Below are 10,876 nucleotides of genomic sequence, written 5' to 3'. Positions count from 1 at the left end.
ACATATAAGCTAAGTATATATATATTCCTCTTCCCACGGGGCTAAGAATATCATGAAAGGACACGAGTTTATCATATATACCTTCATGCACTAGTCATGGGGCATGAAGGTATGATAGGGTGTCATATAAACTCAGCAACTGTGTCAAGGACTTCTTATGACGGCATATGACATCACATAGCATCATGTGACATCATGATATAACAGCGAAACGAAGTCATTGATGAGACACGTAATGAAAAGACATCATCTTGCCTTACTGAACTGCAGTACCCTCGAGTGGTCCAACAGCAGCCAATATGGTGTGAGAAACTGAAAGAGTTCAGCTGTTTGAACGAAGCAGTCTTCCACCACCCTCCTTACGTCAGTCAACCACTCCAAGTAAAGAAGCGCATGAACATATTACCTATCACTTCACCACCATCTGCCGAAGACTTCACCATGACACTACCCCCCTCTCAGGTAACCATCCGGCACTCAGTACCCACCTGAAGCAGTTCGAGAACTTGAAGTCGCCGGACACTTACTTAACCTTAAGGTAATGAGCTCTCCAAGAGCGCACCAACACCCACTAACGCATCTAGGAAACTCTACATGGTGTTCACTCCTGAAGTAGCCAACCCCTTCTGCTCCTTCGTCAGTGCTTCCCTCTATCATTCCAAATGCCCAGCCGACTGGAAGGCTTCATATGTCTCCCTAGACACAGGACTTCAGAGGCTCCCACCTTCGTTGATTTTGCCAAAGCCTTCGACTAAATTGAGCCTGATAGACACAAAACCCCTGTGGCTTCCACCTCCGTTGACTTCACCAAAGTCTTCAACTGAGCCTGATAGACACAAGACCCCTGTGGCTTTCACCTCCGTTGACTTCACCAAAGTCTTCAACTGAACCTGATAGACACAAGACCCTTGTAGCTTCCACCTCCGTTGACTTCACCAGTCTTCAGCTGAACCTGATAGACACAAGATCCCTGTGGCTTTCATCTCCGTTGACTTCACCAAAGTCTTCAACTGAACCTGATAGACACAAGACCCTTGTAGCTTCCACCTCCGTTGACTTCACCAGTCTTCAGCTGAACCTGATAGACACAAGATCCCTGTGGCTTTCATCTCCGTTGACTTCACCAAAGTCTTCAACTGAACCTGATAGACACAAGATCCCTGTGGCTTCCACCTCCGTTGACTTCACCAAAGTCTTCAACTGAACCTGATAGACACAAGATCCCTGTGGCTTCCACCTCCGTTGACTTCACCAAAACCTTCAACTAATTCAGCCATAACGTAAACATAAACAAAGCCATCAGCAGTGGGCTTTGAGAAGTCGCATTTTCATGGCTTGCAGGCCTCCTCAATGAGCGTCGTAAGGCTGCTCACACTTACGAGGGGCCATCTCCACCTTCCAGTCCCACAGCTGTGGCGTCTCACAGGACCCAAGGATGGGACCCTTGTGACACACACACACACACACACACATACTACCACACTTACACACAAACGAACTAGTCCATTTCCCTTTCATGGTCTTTAAGAACCAATTCGCACCATCATCCATTTCGAAACAGAGGTTTTATAGGAGTAAATTCTGGCCATAAGAAATAAGTTTTCAGGCTCGAAAAGTCACGAAAATTGGCGAACTCACAGAAAACGGAAGTGTGGGCTGTATGGGCGCAGTGAAAATAAAGAAAACGTGGTCTGCGTGTCGACGCCATCTTGGTCGTTCCCTGGAAGAGCAGCTGGCGTCCACCCAAAGACTAAGAAAGACACTGTGGTCCTTGAGGACGACGAAACGACCCTTGAACGCGTCGGTACGACCTTTGAGCACAATGCTACGGCCCGTGGTTGCGATGGCTTTGGTCTCTGATCTGACCCTTGAAAGGTCAGGTCAAAGGTCACACTCTTACGTCATCACTCCTAACAGTAGTGTCGTACTGTTATGTCCAAGGGTCGTACTCTCGTGCTCAGGGGTCGTACCGTCCAGGTGTTCCGACGTGAGGGCGAAAATTGTGTTCTGCTTCGGTGTTGACGACCCCGTGTTCTCTTTAAGTTGTTGGAGGTCAAGGGTAGTTAGAAGGTTAGTATATGATTGGCAGGCTTGGAGGGAGGGGGAAAAGGGGGATTATGGTTTATCTTGGGCAGTGTAGGAGGGGGGGAGTGAGTTCGGATACACTTGAGAGAGAGAGAGAGAGAGAGAGAGAGAGAGAGAGAGAGAGAGAGAGAGAGAGAGAGAGAGAGAGAGAGAGAGAGAAAGAGAGAGAGAGAGAGAGAGAGAGAGAGAGAGAGAGAGAGAGAGAGAGAGAGAGAGAGAGAGAGAGAGAGAGAGAGAGTTACAAATGGGTTACACAGACACACAGACCACACAGACGCAAACCCCAATCTGGCCTTAAAACAAACAAACAAATAAACAAACTCGTAAGCAGTGGAAGAAAAGAATAGCAACGCAAAGGCTTTCTCCCCCGACCCTCCACTCCCTCCGGCACATGCCTGCTGGAGAACAGGTGGAAAAAATACCTTGCAGGAATAATAAGCCTGAATGGAATTTTTGTAGGAAAGTCATAAGGTGGAATGAGCATGACTATGTCATGCATTCCAACACCAACGACATGCAATCCTTCACTTTTTGTTATAAAGACAATACTAAGGATTAACCTGAGCTCCAGCCTCTCGACTTATCATGACTGTATCATACCTGATGTTGAAGAATGATACAGTGGAATGATACAGTAATTCTTACGTATTCTCTCATAGCAGGTGGCATGGGTTGATCAGTGTTAGTATGAGACCACAACATAGCCAGGGAGAGATCAGTGGTTGAGAAGGTAGCATTGTGATGACAATATGTGAATCATTCAGTATCGGAACGTGGCAAGTGATGATCAAACTTGATTTTGAAGATATATTAAGGTATGTTGCTCTGAACCACACATTTTCCTGTGTGGTTATTCCACGCATTATTAATGTGGCCGACGGAAAGATATTTCGTACAGTCCAGATTACCTCAGTGGCCTCTTGAAGTTTTTCATCCATTTCCTCTCGTTGGTAATGATGGCGCTACCGTAAAGAAACGTTCAATATCCTTTAAGCATTTTGAAAACCTTCTAGAGAGAGAGAGAGAGAACGCACTCTAATGGAAAATGAGTTCCATAATTTAACATTGTAACGAACCTTTATCTGGTCAAAAAACACCTCCTACAGCAACATCTAACCACCCAATTACCAATAACACACCCTACAGCAACATCTAACCACCCAATTACCAATAACACACCCTACAGCAACATCTAACCACCCAATTACCAATAACACACCAATCACATCCCTCAGTAAATCAAGATGGTGGCAAAAAAAAAAAAAAAAAAAGAAAACAGATAATCCGAGCCAATCTCACTCACATCGTCAGAGAATTAATAAACTAGTGGGCAACGTAGCGTTAGTGTTGTGTGTTGGTTCCGCTTTTTGGCACGCCACCAGGTTTTCTTGTGGCGGTTTCGTTTCCCGTTGCTCCGCCGCCGCCGCCGCCGCCTCTTCCCGTCTCACGGTCATTATTTTTCCCAGGAGGCACAAGGAGTATGATCAAGATGCCTCTCTATACATGGATTTAAAAACCTTCCTTAAGCCTTGATTACGTCACTAAGACTTGATTACGTCACTAAGCCTTGATTACGTCACTAAGCCTTGATTACGTCACTAAGCCTTGATTACATCATTAAGCCTTGATTACGTCATTGATACTGTAAGCGACAAGGGTCGTTAAAGCCTTGAACACCCTCCCTCCCCCCCCCAACCACCGTCAGCACGAGCCTTGGGTATCGAAGATTTGAACTTTGACCTGACCCCCCCCCCGAATAAGGTCAAAGGCCATCGTACCGTCGTTAACAACTTTAAGATCGTCAAAGAAGATCTAATCAACTATGTATGATATGAAAATGACAACAAACTCAGCTTTCGTCAGTTGTTACGACGTTAGAATGACTTTTCCTTGGCTCCTGAATCGTATATATAGCTTCCATATATACATTTATATATAATAAAACTCTAATATGATTCATGTCCTATCTCTCTCTCTCTCTCTCTCTCTCTCTCTCTCTCTCTCTTTCTCTCTCTCTCTCTCTCTCTCTCTCTCTCTCTCTCTCTCTCTCTCTCTCTCTCTGCACTCTTCCTCAGCGAAAACAACGACATGTATTTCTTTTGACCTTATACAGTCATGTGTTTACGTATAACGAAAGGATACGAGACAAGATCGAAATGGCTTGATATGTTGTGCCATGAATAAGGATCAGTTATAGATGATGCGTTTTTGTCTTTTCTCATGACGAACAGAGGTGTACATATATGTGGCTGGAGGCAGTTCAATACACTTACACACACGTATACACACTACGGATATGTGATCCCATAGGCCTGGTAGATGAATGTAGGCATATAAGACGTATCTTTAGGCAGTTATATTATCCCAATTGGTTTGTGAACAAAGCTTACTGGAAAGCTAGGAAGACATTTTATACTTCTTGTAACAAAAATGTGACAAATAATGATAATTCTAAATGTTTAGTGTTGCCCTATTCTCCCAACTTAGCTAATCTAAGACATGGTCTTATGTAAAGTTGCTTTCCAGTACAATAACATCATCAGTAAGACCTTAATAAACAGTAGGCCAAATCATGCAACAATTGGGAGTGTTTACGCCGTCAAATGCAAGACATGTAAATATATTCATATAGGCCAGACAGGTAAAACTGTAACGGAGAGGTGTTATTGGCACCGTCATGCAGTACGCAGGGATGACCACAAAAATGCGATCGCTAAACATTGTCATGAAAATGATCACCCTGGCCATAGATCTTGAAAATCCTGTTATTCTATAACCCTCTGATGATTATGTCACACGTAACGTCATTGAATCTGTCTTAATTGCTAATACTAAGAACTTTAATTTGTCCCCAGGTAATTTTAAAGCTCATCCTAGCATTAACCAAATCATTATGAGAGAATTGACAAAATACGAAAACATAAAAAAAGTTGTTCAAGACACACCCAGCTACCCAGGTCAACCCCCGCCACGTGACCCCCCTTAATCACTCTCCCTTACAACGGTTACTGCCAGACAAAGCGGACAGTGGTTGGTCTATACAGACTGGTGTTGGACGGCGGGACTCAAGTGTGATGTTGGGATTTAAATAACTTTGTTAAGTACTGGCACCTGATGAGGTGGATTGTCTCCACGAAACATGTCGTACCACATGTATAGAAAAATTACATGTTAAATGAAATTGTATGAACTACTGAAGTGCGATTTTTTTTTTAATTTTCCAAAACAGGGAACAGAGAAGGGGGCCAGGTGAGGATATTCCTTCAAAACCCCAGTCCTCTGTTCTTAACGCTACCTCGCTAACGCGGGAAATGGCGAATAGTATGAAAGAAAAGAAAGATATATATATATATATATATATATATATATATATATATATATATATATATATATATATATATATATATATATATATATATATTCATTGTTTTCAGTATGGAAGTTAACTTTCAGGCATGAGGGGGTTTTGTTGTACCTTGCATCATTGTTTATAAGACCGGGAAGGTGGGTCGTCCAGAACGCTGAAGAGAAAGCATAATCTGTCCATGTCTGAAGAGTGTAGTTTCGGATGGGTGTATTTCTGGTGATATGGAGTTGATAATGAGTAAAGCTTGAATACTCTTCATGGCTTATACATGTATTGTCATTCTAAAGTTCGCTAGGGAGAGGAGAAATCTGTAGGGATAAGATCATGAAGCGTGTAAGATTTTATTTCTACGTTGGGAGTTAGTGGCGAATTGTGAGGGGGTTTGGGTGGGAGAGGCTCAGTACTATTGCAAAGAATTGAGTGCTGAGTATCCTGGGGTGAGATTGTGCTGGGCAAGTGATTTTATGCCTCACTCTGCAGGTGATGAATGTTTGCTGTTGTTAGGCAGCCGATAACTGTTCTAAGTACTCTCTCTTTTTTGTGTGTGGTTTACAGCTTTGCTCTGTTTGCTTTTGACGAGATAGATGACCAGGCAGGTGAGGCGTGGTTTAAGGTGGAGCAGATGAATTGCTTGAAGGAGATACGAAATGGCGTTCTTTTCGCAGTCCTATTGTGGTCCTGGTAAAAGTGTTCAGAAGCCGTTGTGTTGATGTTCGGAAGCCGTTGTGTTGATGTTTGTGGTGTGTAGAGTGAACGTCATATATGTGTTGGATGTGGTGTCCAGGAAGGCTAAAGCTTTGGTGGGTGGGAATGAATGATGATTTGGATGATGAAGGATACAGGTTGGATTCAAGGTGTTAAGAGGGGTAATGGTCGGTCTGTGTGGGGATACAGACATATTCTGTTTTGAGTGAGCCAGTCTTCTAATTAGGTGGAGGAATTCTGCATGTTTGTTTTTGTGTGAGTGATGATGTGATCTGCATTATGAGCGAACTTTCACAGTGGAGTCTGTTGGAGATAAGGGGAATACGACAAATGCAAAGAGCAACAAGGCCTTAAAGAGAAGGATTTTCCAGACTTATGAATGTTATTGCTTTCAATTTCTCTAATGGGTAAACCACTCCACGTATTAAGAATCCTGTAGAAGGTAACATTACTCTCCCTCATTCGATGTGAAAACGTTTGCCCACCAATATGTATCCATAACTACGGTGACATCAGACAAATGTAACGGAGAATAGTAAGTGAGATTGTTATCATCATAGCGTTTGATAGCTATTAGCCATTGTATCAAATCCTCTTTCAATCGTTTTTCTTAGGTAATTAGGTTTACGTTTTCTAAACCTAAAGTCTTAAGCACGACGGTACGACCTTTGAGCAAGAAGATACGACCCTTGAACATGACGGTACGACCCTTGAGACGAAGGTACGACCCATGAGGACAAAGGCACAACCCTTGAGCACGTCGGTACGACCCTTGAACATGACGGTACGACCCATGTGTATGATGGCCATCTTACTATAAGGTCTTATTAGTTTTCCCCTCTAGCTCTCCACAGCATGAAGTACGTCAACACACTTATCACTATGATTGACACTGGTTAAGGAGCATAGAATTTGTATAGTTTTGTTACATCAGGGATGTGGTTCCTCACTCCCATGCTACTAAAGTAGATGTGACATAATTTTGGCTCGTAGCACGATCTTTCTTCTGTACTTTAATCGCCTATAATTTTGGTCATGTTACTTTAGTGGGACCTACCGTTCCTTCCTCTATTTCTTCATTTTTTTCATACTTAATTGCTGTGTCCCGTATTAGCGAAGTATCTCCAGGAACAGATGAAGAAAGGCCACATTCGTTCACATCCGTTCTCTAGCTGTCATGTTTAATGCACCGAAACCACAGCCCTCCATACACAACCAGGCCCCACAGACCTTTCCATGGTTTACCCCAATCGCTTCACATGCCTTGGTTCAGTTCATTGATAGCACGTCGACCGCTGTATACCATATCGTTCCAATTCACTCTATCCCATGCACGCCTTTCACCCTCCCGCATGTTCAGGCCCCAAATCACTACTCTCTTCCTACTCGTACAAAAGCTTTACACGCTTGATAAAGACTTGTCATTGCTTCTAGCAGCTTTCCTCCCACACCACATTTCCTCAAGACAAAGCATCTCTCTTCTGATCTATAAATGCCACATACAAATTCATCTTTCTCAAAAACATTATTCAGAGCAAACACCTTTTCCAAACATCCTCTACCACCTCTAAATCTACAGTATTCTTCCCTAATCTGATGCTCTGTACATGCCTTCAATCTCTCAGTCAATACCCTCCCATACAACTTACCAGGTATACTCTACAAACTTATATCTCTTTACTCTGAACGCTCTTTTTATTACCTTGCCTATATACAATGGCACTATACACGCTTTCCGCCAGTTCTTAGGCACTTCACCATGCTCCATTTTTTCATTGAAAATCCTAACGAACCAGTCAACAACACAGTCATCCTCTTTCTTAAGAAATTCAACTGTAATACCAATCAGTCCAGTCGCGTTGCCACGTTTCATTCTGCGTAAGGCTTTCACCACCTTTTTTCTCTTCACCAAACCATTCTCCATGACTCTCTCACTTCGCACACCATCCCAATCCAAACAACTTACATCTGTCACCCTGTCATAAAACACATTCAACAATTCTTCAAAATACCCACTCCATCTCCTCCTCACTTCTTCATTACCTGTTACCAATAACCCCTTTTCCATCTTCATCGATGTTGCCATTTGTCCTTTTTTTTGCATATCATTAACCTTCCAAAACATCTTTTTATCCTCCCTAAACTTTAATGATACTCACCACAATTTCTTCTTCCTCTTAACCTTTTGCGGCATTTGCTTATACAACTATCTCTTTTAACTGAAACATTATTTCTTCATTCCACCACTTACTACCCTTTCTAATCTGCCCTCCTCCCATCTTTCACATGCCATTACTACTTCCCTAAATACATCCCATTCCTCACCTTCTCCCCCCACGTCATTTACTCTCACCTTTTGCCATTATACACTGAATCTCTCCTGGTATTTCTTCACACAAATAATTTTTCTATGCTCACTTACTCTCAACACTCTCTTGTCACCGCTAATATTTCCTCTTTTCCGAAAACCTCTACAAGTCTTCACCCTCTCCTTCACGAGGTAGTGGCCAGACATCTCACCAGCTGCCCCTCACAGCACTTCACACCTAAAAGTCTCTCTTCTACACGCCTATCAGTTAACATGTAATTCAATAATGTCTCCTGACCATCTTTTCCTCTACTTAGATGTACCAAAAGCGTAGCGATCGAGATTTCGTACAAATAGCTACCGAGGTGTAACAAAACATATATATCAGTGGCTGTTCATCTCTACTCCTTATGATTTTCCCTTGTGATGCACTCACACACATTGGTCCCCTGAGAAGAAAATAAAAAGTCTTGGAGAACTGAAACGTTTGTTTCTTCTACACAAAAGTTATCTTGAGTGAAAGAAGAACTCAGTAAAGATCACGTACGCGAACTACTCTCCTTCCTGTGGTTTTTACTTCAGTCTCTTTAGAACTCTACAGATGAAAGTAACTCTCTCTCTCTCTCTCTCTCTCTCTCTCTCTCTCTCTCTCTCTCTCTCTCTCTCTCCCACCTCCAAACTCTCCTTGGCAAGAGAACTCTTCCATATCCCCTTCCTCCCAGGACACAGCCAAGTTCCCTACATGTTCTACGAAGCCAAGTAGACCTCCTTCCTCACGACCTCTACTCTCTGGCACTTTACGTGGTCTGTGACTCTCCCGCTGTCTCCCACACACCCACACACCCACCCACACACACACACACAGGATAACCCACCAAGCCTAAAGAAGCCAGCGTCAGGGCATCCGGACATTCTCCGCGTCTCCTTGAGGAAGAACTAGTATCCAGCGGGCCAATTTGTACCCGTAATTTCCGACTCCCCCTCGCGCCTTGACAATCCACCAATAATGATTTCACAATAAAGCTCGTGGATACCGCATCTCCAGAGGTTTGGAACCTCTTCCGCGCGTCTCTACAATTACCGGGTAAAGTCTGTGATCCTTTTACAATGACGCGGAGAGGATGGTGATCCCTTTTGATCGTGTCGGAATAGAGGGTGACAATTTTTCGTATTCTTCTGGGATCCGTGAGTGTGTGTGGTGGGGGTTTGGTGGGAGGGGACGATTGGAAGAGGGAGGTAATGGTGGGGTGGGGGTTAGAAGTAATGGTGGGAAGGGGGTAAGGAGAGAGAGAGAGAGAGGAGGAGGAGGAGGAGGAGGAGGAGGAGAAGGAGAATGTAGAAGTAAGGATGGGAAGGGGAAAGGGTTTGGGATGTTGGGAGGGAGAGCGGGGGGGAGGAGGGGGAGAAGGAAGGAGATGAGCGGTTCAGAGAGAGAGAGAGAGAGAGAGAGAGAGAGAGAGAGAGAGAGAGAGAGAGAGAGAGAGAGAGAGAGAGAGAACGAGCAGACGACAGGCGGACCTAACCATACAGAACCTGGGACTGGCGTCGGATGGGGTACCATCAGCCGACAATACGACTCTGTGACCAGCAAGTCTGTCGCCAACTGCAGGACAGGCTGGAGCGGCTCTCACCACAGCGGCAGCCAGACACAGAGACACACACGAGATGGAGATGAAGGGTTTCTAACCCCCTGAGATCGAGCATTATCTAGTTAAAGGCCACCAGGTTCACTATATAGATTATATCAACAATGGAGACCACTAACCGAAGGAGGGAGAAAGGCTGCCATCAAGTTGCAACGTCTACACTTGCAATGATCAGCCTGACGGAGGTGACAGTTGAGCAGGACGGTATATATCTTGCCCCTCCGGGGCCAGCAGACAACTGTGTGGGTCACATACAGTCAGGACGTGGATGGCCCTTCCCTAAGGCTTCCAGGCTCACTTGGAGTCGTCTGCTACACAAGGCCAAACGGCAGCATCCGTGTGGAGACACAGCGAACCCCCTCAGGAGACCAAGAGAACTCCAGGTCTATTGCCTTTCTCTCCCGTCTAGACAAAATGACTGAAATGATAACCTCACGATAGCTTAATGACTGAAAGACAATTACATGTTGGTTGCTGTCGATCTCCATCCGATGTGATTTACTCAAAAATGTGGTACCACAGTTCTCCATCACCAGCCACACAGCCCTGGACATTACCGATGCTTTTGACTATGTGTCAAGCTCGAGTCTCACAAAGCCTCAGCTCGAGAAAAAAAACACAACATCGATCTCTGTCCCCCTGGATGACAAGCGTCAGAGACGAACTCCTGAATTCGATGTACGAGAACCCGGGAGCCAGCCGATGGGAATTGTGGGGGCGTCCCTCAGGTGAATTTACTGGGTCCTCTGGTTTATGGAGCATACC

This window comes from Panulirus ornatus, chromosome 57 (assembly GCF_036320965.1).
Source record: "Panulirus ornatus isolate Po-2019 chromosome 57, ASM3632096v1, whole genome shotgun sequence".
Taxonomy (NCBI): Eukaryota; Metazoa; Arthropoda; class Malacostraca; order Decapoda; family Palinuridae; genus Panulirus; species Panulirus ornatus.
The sequence above is the reverse complement of the archived record's forward strand: the minus strand, read 5'-3'. Positions refer to the sequence as shown.